Below are 6,000 nucleotides of genomic sequence, written 5' to 3'. Positions count from 1 at the left end.
AGTCAACTGTCTATAACAGTCCTTGTTGTTCAACAGTTTCTCCGCCTGCGTGACATACATACAATTGGGCCAGATAACTATATTACCCCCTTTATCTGCCATCTTGAACACCACATCATCCCAAGATTCCATTACCTTCAGAGCCCTTTTCTCTCCCATTGTCAAATTGGATTGACCAGAACGTTTATATGGTAAGGAGGCTATATCATTGGCCACCAGCTTGGTGAAAACTTCCACAGCTGGAACCAATGATAATGGAGGAAATTTCTTGGATTTACCTACCAGGTGTTTAGGGAAGAAGCTCTCTTCCGAAGATTCCTCTTCCAATAAAGACTGGAGATTAGCCAATGCTTCCTGCTCTATCCTTGTTGGAAACAGATCAACATGTTCTGATTTAAAATGGATTTTTTGTAAAATTAATTTTCTTGAGAACAGGTGTAGATCCTTTACTAACGTGAACGTGTCTGCATGGGATGAAATTGAAAACGTTAATCCTCTCTGTAACACCGCAATTTGTGTATCTGTCAACTCATGTTGTGATAGATTAATTACCTTGAGATGATCATCCCGCTTGTTCACATTTGTATTATTTGTTTTCTTTCCATATTGTCTAGTCCTTGGGAAAAATTCCTGAGCCGATGTTTGGCTCTCACTCTCACTCAATGAAGACATCGAATGAAGGGAATAACTGCGTGAAAAAGTCCTTTTTGTTGGAGCTTTTTTCAGCTGCCATCTAAAAATTTTTCCAGTGGCAAAGTCCGAATTATCACGTTCAAATTTTTTTAAATTTGTCTGAGCTAATTACCTTTTCCCACTTCTCTATATCTTTTTCCAAATTAGCTATGGCTTCCTGGAAATTCACTGCCGTCATTTCCGATTGCAGTTTTTTTTGTAAATCTGCAATCTCATCCTCCAGCTTGGCCAATGAAAGATATGATAGATATGCCTCTTTGATTCCCTATGTAGGGTTAATAATAATATAGTAAGGAAAGTTGTATCATCATTAGTACAGGGGTTAATTCTCGGAGGCAATTATTACCAATATGATCCATATGCATAAATTATTTTTTGAAATAATTATTACCAACATTATTAATATGTATAATTGGATAAGAGGGTGGGGAAAGGAATTCTCCTGTTTGGATCATTAGAAATGAGTATTGTATTGTCATTTAGGCTTTAAATCAATCATCTTGCTTCTTTTTTGCCTCAGCCGTTTAGTTATATGGGCCTAAAACATGAACAGTTCTGGGCTGGAAGTGCGCATGCGCCGATCGGCACCCTTCAGACATACGATTTGCGGACGTTTACATTGATGGCGCTCGTCCTCCGACCGTTGATTCAATGATGGAGGATAGGAGGCCACTTAATTTGACCGAGGCTGGATGTCTATTTTTAAAGTGGAGGAGAGCGCGATTGGCGCATGCGCCGTCACAACCAGGCCGGTTTGTGTCATATAAAAGAGCTAGGCTCATTGGTTGAGGCTGAGGAGAGAGATCTCCTGTGATTGGAGGAGGCTCGTATTTTAACTCCACACACCTACAGCTTAGACACGCCCCCCGAGGAAGCAGGGCGAAACGTGCACGTCGGGGTGGAGGGAAGTATCTCCCAGGGACTTCGGGGAACGCTGCTAGGATCCAGGTAATGGCCTCAGTAGCTTCAGCGCTAATTTGACATTGTATATATTTAATTGTCTAGATCATAGTTAGTTGTAGTTCCCAAACACAACTTGGATGCATTTTAGGCAGCTTAGGCTAGCTGATTTTGCAGTCTATGAGTACTAGCTATGTAGTGGTTGCACTTTGCAAGTTCCATACTGAATAGCAGATACTTTAGCATAGATTTTTACCAGAGTGAATAAATTGAATCCAAGATGTTATGGGTCTTATACTTGTGAAGCTATGAGGGCCAATTACAATGCAGCACAATATACTATAATGGGAGTTGTTTGTCCCTTTTTTCTTGCACTAATTTTGGGAACATGAAATGTCTTTTTGAAAAACTTTTTTGATACTTGCATTAATAAAATAAATGAGGTTTTACCATTTAAATGCTCTGTTTTTGATCTGAACTCCCAAAGGGAGGTTGATTTTGGGTGTTTCTATTGATTGCTTTGAGAGCATTATTTAGGTTGAATTTGGCTGATTTTGGTACTATGTATGTAGCATGTAGTATGTATGTAGTATGTATTTTTTTTTTTTTACATTCAACACATAGGCCGGATGATGGGACTACTACTGTCCCATCATTGGCTAATGTGTCAATCACCATCATGGTAGTAGACATCGCCTGATGGGACTTGTAGTCCCATCGGACGATGCCTGCACAGACCCCCGCAGCCTGCACAGACCCCCGGACAGTCAGCACAGACCACCGGCAGGCCGGCACAGCCCCCCGGCAGGCCGGTACAGACCTCCGGCATTCCGCTCAGACCCCCGGACAGTCGGTACAGACCACAGGCAGGCCGGCACAGCCCCCTGGCAGGCCTGTACAGACCCCCGGCAGTCCGCACAGCCCCCCGGCAGGCCGGTACAGACCCCCGCAGCCTGCACAGACCCCCGGATAGTCGGTACAGACCACCAGCAGGCCGGCACAGCCCCCTGGCAGGCCAGTACAGGCCCCCGGAGCCTGCACAGACCCCCGGACAGTCGGTACAGACCACTGGCAGGCCGGCACAGCCCCCTGGCAGGCCTGTACAGACCCCTGGCAGTCCGCTCAGACCCCCAGACAGTCGGTACAGACCACCGGCAGGCTGGCACAGCCCCCCGGCAGGCCGGTACAGACCCCCGCAGCCTGCACAGAGCCCCGGACAGTCGGTACAGACCACCGGCAGGCCGGCACAGCCCCCCTGGCAGGCCGGTACAGACCCCCGGCAGGCCGCACAGACCCCCGGGCAGTTGGCACAGACCCCCCGGAAGGCCCGAACTGAAGGCGCATCATGATGCGCAGAGAGCGCGCATCATGATGACGTCATTTCGGCAGCCAATCAGAGTCACAGCAGTGGCTCTTTGCATTATGGGAACTTCCGATTCCGATATTGAAAAAATATCGGTACTCGGTATCGGAATTCCGATACAGCGAATATCGGCCGATACCCGATATTTGCAGTATCGGAATGCTCAACACTAGGCGCTGTACAACAAAGCATTAGCAATACATGCAGTATACACCTAGAATGGCACAAACACTTAACACAGCCCAACAATTCCACACCAAATTTGTAACTAAATAACACATATCCTTCTCAAATCTTCATAGCAGTACACTGTCTCTCACTCTTGCCACAAATCAAATTTTAGGACAAATACACTGAAACTTCACAAATTTAAATTTCAGATGATCTATTTATCTTTAGTTACCACATATACAACACATATTCTAAAGTCAGAATCAAAAACTGAATTGCTCTAGTGTTATGAAAAACTCTTGATACAGGTAATGCTATTTTTTCCTTGTAAAATGTTTCATTTATTATGACAGATATATCTAAAGCTTTTCCTTAGCATGAGCAGCCAGATTAAAAACCTTACTTTTTAGAAAATATGAATACTCAGCTAATAATTTTTCCTTTTATGATGTCAGCATCCTTTAAATAGAGATTTCTCTTTTAATAAGCAAGTGCCTGCGGCCCTAAGAAAAAGCAAGCACATACTCCTCTATATATAAGATATTTATAGACTCCCATTGGACTATTTCCTTTGAAATGCTAAGAGGTGTAAGGAAAGGTTTTCATTTAAGTGCCAAATCTAAAAGTGCAAAGTGGGACATGTTTGTGGAATTTTTTCTACATGTACTACATATTCAATATGGAAATAACTTCAACTGCAATTGACAAATGCATTTATTTCTTGTTACTTTTAAAGCATGAACATATTTCACAGCACTGTGAAAAATTAGTGAAAACTCAGTCCCAATGGGAATCACAAGCTTCAGACATACTTACTCACAATTTCGAAGGACGCTAATTAAACTTCCTGTATGTATCTAGCAAATTAGAGAATAGTATTGCCTGGAGAAATCCCAAAAATGCACAGGAAGAACATACAAGTTCTATAAATAAGGTGCTGTTGGTCATTTTCAAACCTAGAACTGTTTTTTTTTTGCTAATGTAAAGGGAGGACGGTAGTCATGGCCGGAGACACTGAAGCTTCTGTGTCCAGAACTTCCATCATAGAAAACTCTATTCCACTTCTTAGCATACCTGGGTCTCCAGGCTCAGGTCCCCCTGGTCACTTCTAAGGTGGCGACGGCCCTTCTTCCAGGCACCCCCAGTAATGGAGACACAGTCCAGAATAACTTGAAAGTTTTCTTTACTTAGGACTTCACACATTATATCCACAGTTGGCACATCATGATATGCACATTCAACTTCACTTGCTTCTTTAGCTCTCCCTACTTTGCTGACATTTCTGTACGGCACACGTCAGGACCGGACAGTCTTGGACTGCTTCCCAGTCTCTTCCTGGCCTAACCTTGCAATGATGACAATTCCTTCTGCCTGTTTCGCCACAGACTTGAAATTATCCACCACCCGGTTTAGTTGCCTCTGGAAAAGCATCCGGCCCGTCTGTACCGTTACCTGCGAAGCTTCAACTTCCTTCTGTTCCTCACTCCAACTGACTCCCGCCCTACAGGCGTCCACCCAGGCTATGAGTCCCCACATCTTCTCTCTACTATACTGGCCCACTGCAATGATGTCCAGTGGCTGTGGATTACGTGGGCTGTCAATGCTTAACGTTACGTGGCTGCCGAGTGTCCTGGGCCTACAGCCCATGTGGACACTTCAGGCACCCTGGCCCTGTCTGCTGTAACTATGTACACTAGTATGCCCCCATCTAGTGGCCAAAAATGTGCATTACACTTTCCCTATAATAAACATAAATACATAAAACAGTATTATAACATAAGATATACATGGCACAGACCCCCGACAGGCCCGCACAGACCGCGCATCATGATGTGCACAGACCGCGCATCATGATGAAACCATTTCAGCAGCCAATCACAGCCACAACAGTGGCTCATTGCATTATGGGAACTTCCGATTCCGGTATCCGATATTGTAAAAATATCGGTACTCGGTATCGGAATTCCGATACAGCGAATATCGGCCGATACCCGATATTTGCAGTTTTGGAATGCTGAACACTAGTGGGGACAGCATAGGTGAAAAATGCTGGAAACAGCCACTAAGCCAGTGTGCAATTAGAATACTAGGCAGCCACTCCACGGATGTTTGATAGGTTATTAAGTAGTTGTTTTCAGTATTTTGCATTGTTGCTGCCCCTCACCTTTATCAAGGGGTTCCTCCTGCATCCTATTTGTGCATTTGTGTCTGGACATGGTATTGCAAGTATGGCTGCTTTTTCTCTTTCAGTTATGCTTTTTTTTCCACTTTTTTCACTTTTTTGTACCTTACAGAAACTGCTTTTAAATTTTCCTCCTGCTGGATCCAGTGTGAGTATAAGGGGTTAGAAAAATGTTTTTGTAATCTATCTCTACATACTGGTACTGCTACACAACCTGGTGTATTACCACTGGTTATTTATTGGTATTGCTACACAGCTACATGTACTACCATATTTGCTAAAATGTATATTTGATAGCTTGTCCCTTTGTTTTGTAGTATATATGTAGTATGTATGTTTGTATGTTGTATGAATGTAGTATATATGTAGTATGTATGTATGTATGCTGTATGAATGTAGTATATATGTAGTAGTATGTAGTATGTATGTATGTTGCATGAATGTAGTAGTGCTTGCCGGGCCGAGCTGGGCAGATTCCCTCTACACCTAACAATTCTAAAGAGGGCACTGTCATTCCGGGCTCACCTACATAGGAGCAATCCAAGCTCCCATCACCATAAAGCCCTGACACATGTAGGGGAAACAGAAAAACCAGGACCCTCGGAACAGCTCACCCAAACCCAACCTGACCAGAACACCAATCACAACAACCTGACAAAAGCCGGAATCAGGAAGATGGTAGACGAAGGCC

The 6,000-nt window shown here is 43.8% G+C and overlaps 1 long non-coding RNA gene across 2 annotated transcripts in view; it reads right to left on the bottom strand.

Annotated features, from left to right (window-relative positions):
* Nucleotides 1-261: 261 nt before the first annotated feature.
* LOC141089325 (uncharacterized) overlaps nt 262-6,000 on the bottom strand; it is a 120,213-nt gene continuing 114,474 nt past the window's right edge. For both annotated transcript variants that reach the window (XR_012232246.1, XR_012232245.1), the window contains exon 4: nt 262-364. This is a non-coding gene — a long non-coding RNA (uncharacterized lncRNA). The remainder of the gene's footprint in view (nt 365-6,000) is intronic.

The sequence above is a fragment of the Dendrobates tinctorius genome, unplaced genomic scaffold (assembly GCF_039654945.1).
Source record: "Dendrobates tinctorius isolate UK_male_01 unplaced genomic scaffold, ASM3965494v1 ptg000045l, whole genome shotgun sequence".
NCBI classification, from domain to species: domain Eukaryota; kingdom Metazoa; phylum Chordata; class Amphibia; order Anura; family Dendrobatidae; genus Dendrobates; species Dendrobates tinctorius.
This window is presented reverse-complemented; position numbering and strand designations above follow the sequence as displayed.